Source organism: Zea mays, chromosome 2 (assembly GCF_902167145.1).
Source record: "Zea mays cultivar B73 chromosome 2, Zm-B73-REFERENCE-NAM-5.0, whole genome shotgun sequence".
NCBI classification, from domain to species: Eukaryota; Viridiplantae; Streptophyta; class Magnoliopsida; order Poales; family Poaceae; genus Zea; species Zea mays.
In genome coordinates, this window is record NC_050097.1 from 235,399,256 (window position 1) to 235,419,270 (window position 20,015).

Consider the following 20,015-nt stretch of genomic DNA (forward strand, 5'->3'; position numbering starts at 1 on the left):
TCATACTTTGAGAGTTTACAAGTGTTATAATCCTTAGCATAGATCCTTTTGAACCTTATAAATTACAGAGCATGATATCCAAATAATCTTTCTGATCCAAGAGTATTTCTTTGAGCACAATTTGAGAGAAAAACTTGAGCGGGACTTTAGGGCAACTAGAGTAGAGCATCACATTGTTTGCATATAGTAGATGACAGCATACTTTATTTTCTTTATAAAGGGGCAAAACACAATAGGTGCGAGAGATTCTCCAAATTTATTCATATATCACTTAACACAATTACAAATCTTGAGAGGGCAACACTTTGACATTTTTTTGTGAGACATACTCCTTCTTCTAGCTAAACGATATATTATTCTTCCTTGTCAGATGTACCAATCTGAGCTGGAGGTCGGTTGTCTTCAACTACTATTGTTTCTCCAGATGGAGTTTCCAAGCACATGGTTTTCTCAGTATGTTGGATTACCGCCTTAGTTCTTTGTAACCAATTCTTTCCAAGAATCACATCCTTTCCCATTGATTCTATCACTAGGAGATCAGCTGAAAAATCTATCTCGTTGATTTTAATACTTACTTTCGGACATATGTAGTTCGCTAACACTTTCCTTTCAGGTGTACTGATGGTCTTTCTTGATCTTAAGGGGCACTTAAAGATACCATACTTTGTTGCAAACTGGGCACTGATAAAAGAATGTGTTGTACGAGGATCATACAACACGGTGGCGATGGTTGTGTGAATGACTAGTGTTCCAAAAATCACTGCATCGTCATATGGAATGGTTCCTGTCACTGCATAACTTATCTTTCCTGTTGTCTCTTTCCGTTGTTTATTCTTTGTTGATGCATGGGTTTGAGGGTGTTGTCTTTTCTTTTGGACCTTATTGATCTCCACATCTTTCTTAGGACAACCATTAACCAGATGGCCGGTATCACCACAGCCAAAGCAAGCACGACTTGATAAGTTACGCGGTGGAGTTGTCTTTACGTTGTTGGTAGAGGTTTCTGTGCATTTCTGTTCATATTCCATGTCTGAAGACTGAGATACCTTCATCTCGATGGTGATCTGTAGTGAACTTTTCTCAGGACAGTTACGGAAATAATGACCTTCACGTCCACATTGATAGCAAGCTTTTCTTGAAGTTATTTCTTGACTTTTTCCATGTTTTCCTTTTAGTTTCTTGGACCTGATGCGATGACGAGGCTGAAACTGTGTGCAAGTAATAGTCCATCCATCAATGTAACACTCATGTATTTCTTCTTGTGGCTGGGCATCCTTGTGATGTTTCCTTTTTGGAATACTTTGCAATTCATCAACTGACAATGCATTAGGTATGAGAGACTCTGCTATTACTTGTTCTTGGGGAGACATTTGTCTTTTAATGCCAGAAAACAAAATCCGGTTCTTCTGTTTTGTAGTTTCACTTTCGTTTGTACTGATCTGGCGACAAGGAATTCCATAGTACTCGCAACAACAACATGTTCCAAGGTCACTTGTTTGTTGGTTTGGTTGTTCATCCTTTTGTGTCTTGAAGGTCTGTTCATCAATTGTTTTATTTATAGTGTTGTTTTGACTTGTCAACACACCGCATTCGTTGCATTTAGTGACATCACTTGTAGTTGACATTCCAAGGTCTGACATCTGTATGGGTATGGAAGAATGGAAGGGACGAAAGGGTTGAGCAAAGACAGATTATAGAGAGCAGAGAAAACCCATCTATCTAAGGTTTTTCCTAGCTAATTGATGCCATTGTGGACAAAAGTCACACAATACACCAACAATCATTTCAAAGAAGCAAATCAAACATGAACACAAAGGACAATGAACTCAAGCATACCAGCACAACACAATCCAATTCTACTCATTCAACCAAAACAAAAGGTGAGATAAGGTTCGGAATAAGAAAGATATTATAACATCAAGGAGTTGGGTAAGAATTATCAAGGAGTTAGACAAGACATATTTGTTGGTGGCCAAGAGTGAAATAAGATAACCATGAACTATTAAAGTGAGGATAAATGATACAACCAAGGATATGAAGTGAGTTAGGGAGAAAGCATTATCTAGGAGTAGAGAGCCAAAGGTTTCATACATCAAGGTAGATATTGCGCAAGGGTGGCAATACAATGGCACGAAAGCAAAAGTATAAGAATTCAATAGGGAGAAAGCATTATCAAAGAGAAAAGTAGAGAGGCAAAAGTTTAATATATCAAGGTAGATATTGTCCAAGGATGACAATACAATGGCAAGAAAACAAAAGTATAAGAAGTCAAGGGTTATATAGCAATATTAGGGATTAGAAAACCACTTATAATATAATATCGCCATTACCTATCTAGTCAAAAATATTAATACTAAAGAACAATCCTATCAACCTAACTAAGAAGAATGGCAATAGGTCCAACAGATCTATAACGAAAACTTCTTGCGGAGTGGGGATAAGACAGAGAATAGGGCATCATCGATAGCCTCGAAAGGGTTTCTTCTGGTAAACTTCACTTCAAGTTCCGCAATCCTAGCTTAATCATCTTGCAATGCTTCTCATTAGAACCTTCTGATAGATGAAGAATCAGACAAGAAGAGTTGAAAATAAAAGAGACGAGTTTTGATATAAAGTAAGTTTTTATGGAGGAAAATATATCAAGCTTTGAAAGACTGACTGGGCTTTCCATTTCTAACTAATCTAGCGACCTACGGTCACATTGCTTTGATACCACTTCAGTCACACCCGGTTCCAGGGGGTAGAACCGAGCGCATAGCATATGTGTGCCAAGATCCATTTCCACACATATGTTGACGTCACAAGTGTAATATATCAAAAGAACAATGCATAAAAGCGTAAATAACGATTATATTAACATATTACACTTCGAACAGACATAATGTCTTAACCTTTATTCATCAAAGTACAGCGAAACAAGGACATCCATCCACAGGAAGATGACCGGGGGTATCACTAGACTAGCATCCATGGAGTTCAGCATCATATCTTCATCTGCAACTTCTGATCAAAATTAAGCAAGGGTGAGCTCACTTATGGTCGGGGCTCAGCAAGTGGGGGAAAAACTAATGCAAGTCTAACAAGGTGAGGCTGAGGTTGAGCAGTAAGCATTTTAGTTGGTCAACATTTTATTAACAACACCTGTCTTACTAATAAGTGTGAATCCCAAGTATTCCCATTAAGCAAAGATACAAGAGTATATCAAAAACACTTAAGTGAAACCACTTAAGCAAAACCATTGGTAGATCATCGGATCTCGATTTATTTTCATCTTCAAGTTCAATTATCATGTGAGGAGTCCAGGCTGCTCATAACCGTGAGCACGGCTGATATATCAGTTTTACACTCTGCAGAGGTGGCGCATCTTTACCCATGAGTCACGATTCCCTTCTAGCCCGGGTTAGCTAGACCCGTATTCACTTCCGAGGTGAATGGCCAGGGTCTCACTACGAGGCTTCTCCCTAGAGTCCTCATTACGCAAATGCTGGAAATGGTCAAACTGCATAAGGCACACCTACCGTAACCAACTTATAGTCCGGACCACAGGGTAAAGCTTTGGGAACTATGCCCGTATCCAATCTGCCTGAGCCAGAACTATAAGAGCTTGCCAGATGCCCCCGTTCCGGTCGACCACGACCAACACCCAACATAAGACTTCCCTAGTTATTTAGCCAAGACCAGAGCCATGATAGTTCTCATGGTAGCACTGTTTTCCCGGGTGGTCACTCCATGTTCCAATTAATATATAATAATCTTGTTTAACCATCGGGTTAACAACAATAAAGTAAACTTACCATTTGGAACATTAGTATCATAAACAGGAGTGACTGCATAAATTTAAGTTGTAGCAATAGCATAGCTACGAAGGTAAAGTATAATTCCCAGGTTTGATCAAGGAGTAAGGTTGGAAAGGTTATCTAAATAGGTAACCCGTCAAGTTATGCATATATATCCAAAAGAATAAACTTTATTAAATGTATTGTTTGGGATCAAACAGAGTATGCAGAGGGAGAAGTCCACTTGCCTTGCTTATTGAAAACTTGAGGTTCTTCCACGGAATAGCACTTGATTCTCAACTATTAGATCAATCACTGAATATCACACAAACAAACAAAAAGAACAAACACCACTCAATAACATACAACATTCACCATACGTAAAGCTAAAAGAAAGCCTAACGAAAAGAGTGTTCGCTTTTCAAAACATTACACGCAAGGTTATAATAAAAAGGTATTCTTTTCAAACATGTGATCTATACTTCATAAAATAAGACATGAGCTTATAAGTGTCTTAATTAAAATATACAAATATTAGGTTCACTAATTTAATCTTTTATAAATCGTCATACGTGATATGTCTAGATTAAGGGTTTATAACACGATAAAACACGTAATAACGATATTAAACATTTTTAACCTTTTAGAATAGATATAAGTTATATATATCTAAGGTTAATGGGCTACTAATCGCGTTATTAATTTTAGAAGCATTATGAAGCATTTTATAAATATTGTTAACCAATTACTTATGATAAATTAAGATATAAGTCTAAATAGATTTTATGTGAAAAGATCATTATTATTAAACACCTATTTATGGAAAGTTATGATATATGTCTTAAATGAACTTTTATGTAAAAGACAATGAACAAACAACTATCTTTTAATTTCATTTAAAAACACATAGCCTATATTATTATATTCAAAGTTAATATATAAAGTAACATTTTAGTTATTACTTTATTTTACTCTTTAGGAAAAACTAAATGATTTATATAACATGGACTAAATGTGATAAAATTAATCAAGCTCATATAACTAATTATGAATAAGTTGACAATAGGTGTGACTAATAAATTATGATAAAGGATAATTAATATATTAATTATCTTTAATTCTATTGTAGGAACAAATGATCCAGATAATTAAAATGAATACTATATTTATTGGTATTAATTATCATTTAAGTTATGACGGTGTGAGCACTTATTTAAGCCATTATATTATTATTTAGACATATTACTATTTAGTACGACTACACTTAAACATCTATAACAAATCTTATTAAATCAAAATCATGATGTCTATTAAAAAGGTCATTTTGTAGTTAGAAATAAATTCTCTAATTCTTTAGTAAGAAACCTATATTTACCAATATAACTATCAATATAACTATCAATTTCTTTGGTAATAAAATTCTATTCTTTCGATTTTCTCCTTAAATAGAATTTATACGTATACTAAAAATTGTTTATTTAATTCTTTTAACATTAATATACTAGAATTAATGTAAATTACTAAATGAGACTTTTAATAACAAAATCATGGTTATTATGACATAAATAAATGTCTTACTAATTCTAAGTACTTAAGTGCCATACTTATGAGTAAAATCTATGTATTTTCATTCGACCGAAAATACGTGTCTTAATTCCTATTGTACTTATATCAATACTATCCGGTTATCGCTCCACATACTAAAGCGAAATCAATTATAAACAATTCGAGTATGAAAATCACTAAAGTAGTGAATAGTGACCGTGCTCATTTTTGGAATTATAAAATCATACGCATTTTTAAAGTATTGTCGCGGGTTCGATTTTGACTACACGTATAAAACAAAATCTCTACAATCATATACGAATCACCAAATCGCATCATCATAATATTACAACAATAATTCACAATAAATTTAAAACATGATTTAGAAAATAAATATTTCAGGGTTGCCTTCGACCTTGTGTTTTCGTTCCTGCGCAGGGATGAATGTCGACGAGCAGGGAGGGTTCAACGGGCAGGGAACGACGAGGTTTGACGGGTTCGGACACGTCTCCGGCGAGGCACGACAGCGAGCAGGGCGCTGTTGTGCGCGCGGGCAGGGGTTCTGGCGGGGTTCCACGGACGGCGGGGCGGACGGCGACGGTGTAGACTAACTCCAGCGACGGTTTGGGCGAGTGGGAGAGAGAGAGCGACCTTGGGGAGGGAGAGAGAGGTCCAGGCTCGGCCAGATTTTATAGAGAGAGCGCCAGGGGAGGGAAGAGAAACGACGGGTTCTTCATGGAGGCTATTGATGGCGTTCATCAATGGAGGGGAGTAACGCCGGCATTGAAGTTCCTTTACGCGGGAGAAGAACGGACGGCTCGGCTTCATGGCACGGTCGTCGCGCGGTCGAACTTCCTAGCGTTGGGGTCGCGGCAGCTGCGGTCGAGGATGCTTGGGCGACGGGTCGTCGCGCAGGAGCGCGCGCGGCTCGGTCCTCGCAGCGCTCGGGTCGCGTCGGGCGCGCAGGCACAGGGGATGCCGGGGTTCGGCGCGGCGTCGGCTTCAAGGGCGCGGGCAGGCTCGGCCGGTGTCCTGGCAGCGCACCTGGGAGAGAGAAACGAGAGGGAGGAGAAGAAACGGCGCTGGCCGTTAATGGCGCTTAATGGAGGAGGCGACTGTTATGGAGAAGGGGAAGAAACAACGGCTGCTCCACTAGTGGGCGTCGTGGGGAGCCAGAGAGCCGGTCGGCTGCTATAATCCCTTCGGCGAAATGTTTGATGTCCATGCGGTGTGCGGCTGAGAAGAAATATTAGGCGTGAGGGAAGAAAGGACTGTGCGATGGGCCCCACTGTGCAGAGAGAATAGGACTATAGGAGAGAGAGCACGGTTCGGCAAGGGAAAAAACTGAGCAAGAGCTCGGCAAGGGAATTCATCATTTTTTTTCTTTTTTTTAAATAGATGTGTGTGCGTGAGTGTGTTTGCGTTTTGTTTTTTTTTCTTTTTCTTTTCGAATTTATTTTTATGGTAACAATATATATACATATATATATACACTGTAGAAAAAAACTCCCAAAATAATATTAACACAAATAAATATCTGTTTTGTAGAAGAATATTGTTTTAGGAAGAATTCTATTTTTAATAAAAGATCTCCACCACAAGAAAATAAAAATGGAGTTTTTGCAAGCACTATCATTTGAAAAGTTATTAACATAATAAAATACATATTACAATAGTAGTATTTTATTATTTTATAGAACGAGATTTACTTCATATCAAAAATTGTATTTGCAAATCAATTCAACCAAAATTTATGCTCCAGCATGAATGCTTCAAACACTTTATTAAAATTTTATCTATTCAAGAAATTCTTCAAATTGTATATATCAAGGTTTCCCTATTTGAAACATAATTATTTTTCCTTTCTACTGAAATTTAATAATTCACATAGGATTGTTTGCATTTGCTAGATTTAGGGTGTTACAAAACCTACCCCTCTTAAAAGAATCTCGTCCTCGAGATTAAGGAAGACTAACACGAAAGCAAAGGAGATACATGGTTATTTGTAGGTTCTTAGTTCATATTGAACTCCTCCATACTTAAGGAACTTATTTACTTCTTTGCTCCGCAATGTATACTAATCAAGCGACCTTCATCATCATACTTATAAAATGGTGGGTCTTCTAAACTATTGATTAGGTCGTGCTTGGCAGCTTTCTTCTCTAGTCGGTCTAGACGCTTCTTGGGGCATTCGCGAATAAGATGTCCTTCGTTTTTGCAGTAGTAGCAAGCACCTCTTGCTTTGAGTTCTTTGCGAGTCAACTTTGCTTGACCAACAGGGGGTGAGGGTTCATTGGGTGTCTGTATCTCATGTAGCTGAGCCTGACTTGATTCTTCTGTTTCGGTATCCATGTGTTTCGTGGCTTTCGCTTGAGGTGGACTAATCATGTATCCAAACATTTTTCTATTCCTTTTGTTGTTCTTCATTCCATTCATCGAATATCTCGGTGACTCATTTTTCTCGTTCATAGTTGTTAAGGTAGGGGTATTGTCATTGGCATCGTTTACTTCATTTCCATTGGGGTTCATCATCTAGTCAGAGGGTAAAAGAGTTAGTGAGACAGACTGCATAAGAGGCTTGTATGACATTAAGATAAAGAGCTAACACAACGTTTTAATTTCCAATATAAGATTAGTTAAGGAACAAGGATGGTTTCAGATCTCTACTAGCTTCATCATACTTTGAGAGTTTACAAGTGTTATAATCCTTAGCATAGATCCTTTTGAACCTTATAAATTACAGAGCATGATATCCAAATAATCTTTCTGATCCAAGAGTATTTCTTTGAGCACAATTTGAGAGAAAAACTTGAGCGGGACTTTAGGGCAACTAGAGTAGAGCATCACATTGTTTGCATATAGTAGATGACAGCATACTTTATTTTCTTTATAAAGGGGCAAAACACAATAGGTGCGAGAGATTCTCCAAATTTATTCATATATCACTTAACACAATTACAAATCTTGAGAGGGCAACACTTTGACATTTTTTTGTGAGACATACTCCTTCTTCTAGCTAAACGATATATTATTCTTCCTTGTCAGATGTACCAATCTGAGCTGGAGGTCGGTTGTCTTCAACTACTATTGTTTCTCCAGATGGAGTTTCCAAGCACATGGTTTTCTCAGTATGTTGGATTACCGCCTTAGTTCTTTGTAACCAATTCTTTCCAAGAATCACATCCTTTCCCATTGATTCTATCACTAGGAGATCAGCTGAAAAATCTATCTCGTTGATTTTAATACTTACTTTCGGACATATGTAGTTCGCTAACACTTTCCTTTCAGGTGTACTGATGGTCTTTCTTGATCTTAAGGGGCACTTAAAGATACCATACTTTGTTGCAAACTGGGCACTGATAAAAGAATGTGTTGTACGAGGATCATACAACACGGTGGCGATGGTTGTGTGAATGACTAGTGTTCCAAAAATCACTGCATCGTCATATGGAATGGTTCCTGTCACTGCATAACTTATCTTTCCTGTTGTCTCTTTCCGTTGTTTATTCTTTGTTGATGCATGGGTTTGAGGGTGTTGTCTTTTCTTTTGGACCTTATTGATCTCCACATCTTTCTTAGGACAACCATTAACCAGATGGCCGGTATCACCACAGCCAAAGCAAGCACGACTTGATAAGTTACGCGGTGGAGTTGTCTTTACGTTGTTGGTAGAGGTTTCTGTGCATTTCTGTTCATATTCCATGTCTGAAGACTGAGATACCTTCATCTCGATGGTGATCTGTAGTGAACTTTTCTCAGGACAGTTACGGAAATAATGACCTTCACGTCCACATTGATAGCAAGCTTTTCTTGAAGTTATTTCTTGACTTTTTCCATGTTTTCCTTTTAGTTTCTTGGACCTGATGCGACGACGAGGCTGAAACTGTGTGCAAGTAATAGTCCATCCATCAATGTAACACTCATGTATTTCTTCTTGTGGCTGGGCATCCTTGTGATGTTTCCTTTTTGGAATACTTTGCAATTCATCAACTGACAATGCATTAGGTATGAGAGACTCTGCTATTACTTGTTCTTGGGGAGACATTTGTCTTTTAATGCCAGAAAACAAAATCCGGTTCTTCTGTTTTGTAGTTTCACTTTCGTTTGTACTGATCTGGCGACAAGGAATTCCATAGTACTCGCAACAACAACATGTTCCAAGGTCACTTGTTTGTTGGTTTGGTTGTTCATCCTTTTGTGTCTTGAAGGTCTGTTCATCAATTGTTTTATTTATAGTGTTGTTTTGACTTGTCAACACACCGCATTCGTTGCATTTAGTGACATCACTTGTAGTTGACATTCCAAGGTCTGACATCTGTATGGGTATGGAAGAATGGAAGGGACGAAAGGGTTGAGCAAAGACAGATTATAGAGAGCAGAGAAAACCCATCTATCTAAGGTTTTTCCTAGCTAATTGATGCCATTGTGGACAAAAGTCACACAATACACCAACAATCATTTCAAAGAAGCAAATCAAACATGAACACAAAGGACAATGAACTCAAGCATACCAGCACAACACAATCCAATTCTACTCATTCAACCAAAACAAAAGGTGAGATAAGGTTTGGAATAAGAAAGATATTATAACATCAAGGAGTTGGGTAAGAATTATCAAGGAGTTAGACAAGACATATTTGTTGGTGGCCAAGAGTGAAATAAGATAACCATGAACTATTAAAGTGAGGATAAATGATACAACCAAGGATATGAAGTGAGTTAGGGAGAAAGCATTATCTAGGAGTAGAGAGCCAAAGGTTTCATACATCAAGGTAGATATTGCGCAAGGGTGGCAATACAATGGCACGAAAGCAAAAGTATAAGAATTCAATAGGGAGAAAGCATTATCAAAGAGAAAAGTAGAGAGGCAAAAGTTTAATATATCAAGGTAGATATTGTCCAAGGATGACAATACAATGGCAAGAAAACAAAAGTATAAGAAGTCAAGGGTTATATAGCAATATTAGGGATTAGAAAACCACTTATAATATAATATCGCCATTACCTATCTAGTCAAAAATATTAATACTAAAGAACAATCCTATCAACCTAACCAAGAAGAATGGCAATAGGTCCAACAGATCTATAACGAAAACTTCTTGCGGAGTGGGGATAAGACAGAGAATAGGGCATCATCGATAGCCTCGAAAGGGTTTCTTCTGGTAAACTTCACTTCAAGTTCCGCAATCCTAGCTTAATCATCTTGCAATGCTTCTCATTAGAACCTTCTGATAGATGAAGAATCAGACAAGAAGAGTTGAAAATAAAAGAGACGAGTTTTGATATAAAGTAAGTTTTTATGGAGGAAAATATATCAAGCTTTGAAAGACTGACTGGGCTTTCCATTTCTAACTAATCTAGCGACCTACGGTCACATTGCTTTGATACCACTTCAGTCACACCCGGTTCCAGGGGGTAGAACCGAGCGCATAGCATATGTGTGCCAGGATCCATTTCCACACATATGTTGACGTCACAAGTGTAATATATCAAAAGAACAATGCATAAAAGCGTAAATAACGATTATATTAACATATTACACTTCGAACAGACATAATGTCTTAACCTTTATTCATCAAAGTACAGCGAAACAAGGACATCCATCCACAGGAAGATGACCGGGGGTATCACTAGACTAGCATCCATGGAGTTCAGCATCATATCTTCATCTGCAACTTCTGATCAAAATTAAGCAAGGGTGAGCTCACTTATGGTCGGGGCTCAGCAAGTGGGGGAAAAACTAATGCAAGTCTAACAAGGTGAGGCTGAGGTTGAGCAGTAAGCATTTTAGTTGGTCAACATTTTATTAACAACACCTGTCTTACTAATAAGTGTGAATCCCAAGTATTCCCATTAAGCAAAGATACAAGAGTATATCAAAAACACTTAAGTGAAACCACTTAAGCAAAACCATTGGCAGATCATCGGATCTCGATTTATTTTCATCTTCAAGTTCAATTATCATGTGAGGAGTCCAGGCTGCTCATAACCGTGAGCACGGCTGATATATCAGTTTTACACTCTGCAGAGGTGGCGCATCTTTACCCATGAGTCGTGATTCCCTTCTAGCCCGGGTTAGCTAGACCCGTATTCACTTCCGAGGTGAATGGCCAGGGTCTCACTACGAGGCTTCTCCCTAGAGTCCTCATTACGCAAATGCTGGAAATGGTCAAACTGCATAAGGCACACCTACCGTAACCAACTTATAGTCCGGACCACAGGGTAAAGCTTTGGGAACTATGCCCGTATCCAATCTGCCTGAGCCAGAACTATAAGAGCTTGCCAGATGCCCCCGTTCCGGTCGACCACGACCAACACCCAACATAAGACTTCCCTAGTTATTTAGCCAAGACCAGAGCCATGATAGTTCTCATGGTAGCACTGTTTTCCCGGGTGGTCACTCCATGTTCCAATTAATATATAATAATCTTGTTTAACCATCGGGTTAACAACAATAAAGTAAACTTACCATTTGGAACATTAGTATCATAAACAGGAGTGACTGCATAAATTTAAGTTGTAGCAATAGCATAGCTACGAAGGTAAAGTATAATTCCCAGGTTTGATCAAGGAGTAAGGTTGGAAAGGTTATCTAAATAGGTAACCCGTCAAGTTATGCATATATATCCAAAAGAATAAACTTTATTAAATGTATTGTTTGGGATCAAACAGAGTATGCAGAGGGAGAAGTCCACTTGCCTTGCTTATTGAAAACTTGAGGTTCTTCCACGGAATAGCACTTGATTCTCAACTATTAGATCAATCACTGAATATCACACAAACAAACAAAAAGAACAAACACCACTCAATAACATACAACATTCACCATACGTAAAGCTAAAAGAAAGCCTAACGAAAAGAGTGTTCGCTTTTCAAAACATTACACGCAAGGTTATAATAAAAAGGTATTCTTTTCAAACATGTGATCTATACTTCATAAAATAAGACATGAGCTTATAAGTGTCTTAATTAAAATATACAAATATTAGGTTCACTAATTTAATCTTTTATAAATCGTCATACGTGATATGTCTAGATTAAGGGTTTATAACACGATAAAACACGTAATAACGATATTAAACATTTTTAACCTTTTAGAATAGATATAAGTTATATATATCTAAGGTTAATGGGCTACTAATCGCGTTATTAATTTTAGAAGCATTATGAAGCATTTTATAAATATTGTTAACCAATTACTTATGACAAATTAAGATATAAGTCTAAATAGATTTTATGTGAAAAGATCATTATTATTAAACACCTATTTATGGAAAGTTATGATATATGTCTTAAATGAACTTTTATGTAAAAGACAATGAACAAACAACTATCTTTTAATTTCATTTAAAAACACATAGCCTATATTATTATATTCAAAGTTAATATATAAAGTAACATTTTAGTTATTACTTTATTTTACTCTTTAGGAAAAACTAAATGATTTATATAACATGGACTAAATGTGATAAAATTAATCAAGCTCATATAACTAATTATGAATAAGTTGACAATAGGTGTGACTAATAAATTATGATAAAGGATAATTAATATATTAATTATCTTTAATTCTATTGTAGGAACAAATGATCCAGATAATTAAAATGAATACTATATTTATTGGTATTAATTATCATTTAAGTTATGACGGTGTGAGCACTTATTTAAGCCATTATATTATTATTTAGACATATTACTATTTAGTACGACTACACTTAAACATCTATAACAAATCTTATTAAATCAAAATCATGATGTCTATTAAAAAGGTCATTTTGTAGTTAGAAACAAATTCTCTAATTCTTTAGTAAGAAACCTATATTTACCAATATAACTATCAATATAACTATCAATTTCTTTGGTAATAAAATTCTATTCTTTCGATTTTCTCCTTAAATAGAATTTATACGTATACTAAAAATTGTTTATTTAATTCTTTTAACATTAATATACTAGAATTAATGTAAATTACTAAATGAGACTTTTAATAACAAAATCATGGTTATTATGACATAAATAAATGTCTTACTAATTCTAAGTACTTAAGTGCCATACTTATGAGTAAAATCTATGTATTTTCATTCGACCGAAAATACGTGTCTTAATTCCTATTGTACTTATATCAATACTATCCGGTTATCGCTCCACATACTAAAGCGAAATCAATTATAAACAATTCGAGTATGAAAATCACTAAAGTAGTGAATAGTGACCGTGCTCATTTTTGGAATTATAAAATCATACGCATTTTTAAAGTATTGTCGCGGGTTCGATTTTGACTACACGTATAAAACAAAATCTCTACAATCATATACGAATCACCAAATCGCATCATCATAATATTACAACAATAATTCACAATAAATTTAAAACATGATTTAGAAAATAAATATTTCAGGGTTGCCTTCGACCTTGTGTTTTCGTTCCTGCGCAGGGATGAATGTCGACGAGCAGGGAGGGTTCAACGGGCAGGGAACGACGAGGTTTGACGGGTTCGGACACGTCTCCGGCGAGGCACGACAGCGAGCAGGGCGCTGTTGTGCGCGCGGGCAGGGGTTCTGGCGGGGTTCCACGGACGGCGGGGCGGACGGCGACGGTGTAGACTAACTCCAGCGACGGTTTGGGCGAGTGGGAGAGAGAGAGCGACCCTGGGGAGGGAGAGAGAGGTCCAGGCTCGGCCAGATTTTATAGAGAGAGCGCCAGGGGAGGGAAGAGAAACGACGGGTTCTTCGTGGAGGCTATTGATGGCGTTCATCAATGGAGGGGAGTAACGCCGGCATTGAAGTTCCTTTACGCGGGAGAAGAACGGACGGCTCGGCTTCATGGCACGGTCGTCGCGCGGTCGAACTTCCTAGCGTTGGGGTCGCGGCAGCTGCGGTCGAGGATGCTTGGGCGACGGGTCGTCGCGCAGGAGCGCGCGCGGCTCGGTCCTCGCAGCGCTCGGGTCGCGTCGGGCGCGCAGGCACAGGGGATGCCGGGGTTCGGCGCGGCGTCGGCTTCAAGGGCGCGGGCAGGCTCGGCCGGTGTCCTGGCAGCGCACCTGGGAGAGAGAAACGAGAGGGAGGAGAAGAAACGGCGCTGGCCGTTAATGGCGCTTAATGGAGGAGGCGACTGTTATGGAGAAGGGGAAGAAACAACGGCTGCTCCACTAGTGGGCGTCGTGGGGAGCCAGAGAGCCGGTCGGCTGCTATAATCCCTTCGGCGAAATGTTTGATGTCCATGCGGTGTGCGGCTGAGAAGAAATATTAGGCGTGAGGGAAGAAAGGACTGTGCGATGGGCCCCACTGTGCAGAGAGAATAGGACTATAGGAGAGAGAGCACGGTTCGGCAAGGGAAAAAACTGAGCAAGAGCTCGGCAAGGGAATTCATCATTTTTTTTCTTTTTTTTAAATAGATGTGTGTGCGTGAGTGTGTTTGCGTTTTGTTTTTTTTTCTTTTTCTTTTCGAATTTATTTTTATGGTAACAATATATATACATATATATATACACTGTAGAAAAAAACTCCCAAAATAATATTAACACAAATAAATATCTGTTTTGTAGAAGAATATTGTTTTAGGAAGAATTCTATTTTTAATAAAAGATCTCCACCACAAGAAAATAAAAATGGAGTTTTTGCAAGCACTATCATTTGAAAAGTTATTAACATAATAAAATACATATTACAATAGTAGTATTTTATTATTTTATAGAACGAGATTTACTTCATATCAAAAATTGTATTTGCAAATCAATTCAACCAAAATTTATGCTCCAGCATGAATGCTTCAAACACTTGATTAAAATTTTATCTATTCAAGAAATTCTTCAAATTGTATATATCAAGGTTTCCCTATTTGAAACATAATTATTTTTCCTTTCTACTGAAATTTAATAATTCACATAGGATTGTTTGCATTTGCTAGATTTAGGGTGTTACAGGTGATCCCTAAGAAAATGATACCGAATGGCTATGTGCTTAGTGCGGCTATGCTCGACGGGATTGTCGACCATTTTAATTGCACTCTCATTATCACATAGCAAAGGGACTTTGGTTAATTTGTAACCGTAGTCCCGCAAGGTTTGCCTCATCCAAAGCAATTGCGCGCAACAATGGCCTGCGGCAATATATTCGGCTTCGGCAGTAGAAAGAGCGACCGAATTTTGCTTCTTTGAAGCCCAAGACACCAAGGATCTTCCCAAGAACTGGCAAGTCCCCGATGTGCTCTTTCTATTAATCTTACACCCTGCCCAATCGGCATCCGAATAACCAATCAAATCAAATGTAGATCCCCGAGGGTACCAAAGTCCAAACTTAGGTGTATAAGCCAAATATCTCAAGGTTCGTTTTACGGCCGTAAGGTGTGATTCCTTAGGGTCGGCTTGGAATCTTGCACACATGCAAACGGAAAGCATAATGTCCGGTCGAGATGCACATAAATAAAGCAATGAACCAATCATCGACCGGTATACCTTTTGATCCACGGACTTACCTCCCGTGTCGAGGTCGAGATGCCCATTGGTTCCCATGGGTGTCTTGATGGGCTTGGCATCCTTCATTCCAAACTTGCTTAGGATGTCTTGAGTGTACTTCGTTTGGCTAATGAAGGTGCCCTCTTGAAGTTGCTTTACTTGGAATCCTAAGAAATACTTCAACTCCCCCATCATAGACATCTCGAATTTCTGTGTCATAATCCTACTAAACTCTTCACATGTAGACTCGTTAGTAGACCCAAATATAATATCATCAACATAAATTTGGCATACAAACAAGTCATTTTCAAGAGTTTTAGTAAAGAGTGTAGGATCGGCTTTTCCGACTTTGAAGCCATTAGCAATAAGGAAATCTCTAAGGCATTCATACCATGCTCTTGGGGCTTGCTTGAGCCCATAAAGCGCCTTAGAGAGCTTATAGACATGGTTAGGATACTCACTGTCTTCAAAGCCGGGAGGTTGCTCAACATAGACCTCTTCCTTGATTGGTCCATTAAGGAAGGCACTTTTCACGTCCATTTGATAAAACTTAAAGCCATGGTAAGTAGCATAGGCTAATAATATGCGAATTGACTCAAGCCTAGCTACGGGTGCATAGGTTTCACCGAAATCCAAGCCTTCGACTTGGGAGTATCCCTTGGCCACAAGTCGAGCTTTGTTCCTTGTCACCACACCATGCTCATCTTGCTTGTTGCGGAAGACCCATTTGGTTCCTACAACATTTTGGTTAGGACGTGGAACTAAATGACATACCTCATTTCTAGTGAAGTTGTTGAGCTCCTCTTGCATTGCCACCACCCAATCCAAATCTTGTAGTGCTTCCTCTACTCTGTGTGGCTCAATAGAGGAAACAAACGAGTAATGTTCACAAAAATGTGCAATACGAGATCTATTAGTTACCCCCTTATGAATGTCGCCGAGGATGGTGTCAACGGGGTGATCTCGTTGGATTGCTTGGTGGACTCTTGGGTGTGGCGGCCTTTGCTCTTCATCCTCCTTGTCTTGATCATTTGCATCTCCCCCTTGATCATTGTCGTCATCTTGAGGTGGCTCATTTGCTTGATCTTCTACTTCATCAACTTGAGCTTCATCCTCATTTTGAGTTGGTGGAGATGCTAGCGTGGAGGAGGATGGTTGATCTTGTGCATGTGGAGGCTCTTCGGATTCCTTAGGACACACACCCCCAATGGACATGTTCCTTAGCGCTATGCATGGAGCCTGTTCTTCACCTATCTCATCAAGATCAACTTGCTCTACTTGAGAGCCGTTAGTCTCGTCAAACACAACGTCACAAGAAACTTCAACAAGTCCTGAGGACTTGTTAAAGACTCTATATGCCCTTGTGTTTGAGTCATATCCTAGTAAAAAGCCTTCTACAGTTTTAGGAGCAAATTTAGATTTTCTACCTCTCTTAACAAGAATAAAGCATTTGCTACCAAAAACTCTAAAATATGAAATGTTGGGCTTTTTACCGGTTAGGAGTTCATAGGATGTCTTCTTGAGGATTCGGTGTAGATATAACCGGTTGATGGCATAGCAAGCGGTGTTGACCGCCTCGGCCCAAAACCGATCCGAAGTCTTGTATTCATCAAGCATGGTTCTTGCCATGTCCAATAGAGTTCGATTCTTCCTCTCCACTACACCATTTTGTTGTGGGGTGTAGGGAGAAGAGAACTCATGCTTGATGCCCTCCTCCTCAAGGAAGCCTTCAATTTGAGAGTTCTTGAACTCCGTCCCGTTGTCGCTTCTAATTTTCTTGATCCTTAAGCCGAACTCATTTTGAGCCCGTCTCAAGAATCCCTTTAAGGTCTCTTGGGTATGAGATTTTTCCTGCAAAAAGAACACCCAAGTGAAGCGAGAATAATCATCCACAATAACTAGACAGTACTTACTCCCGCCGATGCTTGTGTAAGCGATCGGGCCGAATAGGTCCATGTGTAGGAGCTCCAGTGGCCTGTCACTAGTCATGACGTTCTTGTGTGGATGATGAGCACCAACTTGCTTCCCTGCTTGGCATGCGCTACAAATCCTGTCTTTCTCAAAATGAACATTTGTTAATCCTAAAATGTGTTCTCTCTTTAGAAGCTTATGAAGATTCTTCATCCCAACATGAGCTAGTCGGCGGTGCCAGAGAATCAACAAGAGACAAGGCAGAGTCTCCCTCAAATACATGGTTGTTCCTACGCTTCCATAGAAGCCAGCATCAAGGTGGACTCTCATGCATGGGGAAGTGGTTGCATACCTCATAAACCTTTGTTTAGGTACTCTAGTATTGACACCAATCTATATATATGAGGTGGATTGAGGTGTAAATTAGTTTAATTATATCTCAATCTATCTAAATACATATGGATTGATGTTGTTGAATAATTAGACAAATTCCAGATTAAATTCCGAATATAAATCATGACCAAATCAGAAGAACTGAAGTAAAAAACCAAATCAGATAATGCGTACTGATTAGACATACTGATAGATGGCGCGCGCCGGAATCAGCAGGGTCGATGATGTCGAAGCAGCGAAGTCAGCAGAGTCGACGAGGTCAGAAGATCACGAGCAGTCGTGTGAAGACGCTTCCCAAAAACCTTATTCGCCCTCTCCCGGTGCAGGATCTAGAAGACGAAGGGTTCCGGAGACCTGCTCTCCTGATCGCAGATGCACGTCTGCGGTCGGGACTCGGGACGAAGGGAATTAAAAGGCGGCTCAGCTATGAAGAGAGGCGAAAGCGAAACTGGGACGATTTGGAGGCTGGCTGACGGGCTCCTTTTATAGGGCCGAGTCCGCGACCTCTGATCTTATCCGCCCACGAAAATCTCGCGTTCAGTTGAGATTTTATAGCGATCGGTTAGGATAAGCGTAACAGCCAAGTAACCAAAAAATCAAACAGCAAAAGGAGGAAAGTGGTAGCAACTGAAGCAGCAATGTAAGGATGTTTAAGAGGTCAAAAATGGGCCTATTTGTCTGTCTACCACTACTAATATAAATAGAACAGAGAGCCCTTCCGATTTAGTCCGGCCCTCAATCCATAGATATATCTTTCCAAGCTCCATCAGGTCTATTTGTGCCGGTGCCGGGCTGCCATCTCATCTATGATGAAGAATCTCTTGTCATACCAACTCGTTTACTCGCTGGCACTCAAAGAAATGCAATTGCAAAAGAAATGGTGATTGGTGCGTTGCTTAGGGGGCTTTCTGCTTTCGATGGTACAACCCAAGTCGACTACTTACCATAATAACCAGTGCTGGGCTCTCTCGCGATAACAACCCACTTCGTTGCGCCTTTTTTCTTGATGGGTATGGGTGATCTTTGGGGCGGGTTAGGGTTCCGGATCAGGCAAAAGTAAGAACTAAAAACGGATACTTTTGAATGCTTGGGTTGCTTTGATTGAATCGATTGATTCACCCTTGGCCAGAGAAGAAGATAGGGAATTCCATAGAGTCTTGAGAGTAGAAAGCAGCTGATATAGATGCCACCCCACCAAATAAATCGTAGGTAGAATGAAAGTAAGTGATTACTGTAGTGCCATGCATTTGGGATTACAGTGCCAAGCATTCGTGCTGGGATTTGAGACAGTGCCAATCTCATCTCGAACTATTACTAGCAAATAAATCATAGGTAGAAGGAATCTCAGTGATTACAATTACAGCAGCGCCACGCCAGTAGAGTAGATTCCGTTCGTTCTAGCAATCATGCCAGAACTCACTGATCCATGTGCTCCCAGAAGGAAGGATCTCGTTCCCATAGCATAGCCTATAATGAATGTGGCTTTCCCCCCCATCTCCTATCTATAGCTTCTATAGCTTATAGCTGGAATGACCTATATGACCGGAACCACCTAAACATCTATATGACCGGAACGGAACCTCAACCTATATGTATATGACCGGAACCTAAACAACCTACTGGACTTGCTTTGCTACTTGAGCCTAAGCTATATGATCTGAACCAACCCTATCGGGACTAGATCCTGTCTACGGACTTGATCCTGTCATGTCAACGGACTTGCACTTGCCTGTCAATCTTGACGGACTTGATTGTTTCAATACGTCAATCAATACGGATTCTCTTTCCTGTGGAAATGCTATCTACCTGGAAGGAAGGTTTGTTTCCCGAAGGAAGGAGATGGAGATTCTTTCGCTGGAGAGATACTTTCTCATTGGAGAGGAGATACTTTCTCTTTTCGGGCTCGAAATCTGTCCTGTCGATTTCTCTGATTTAAG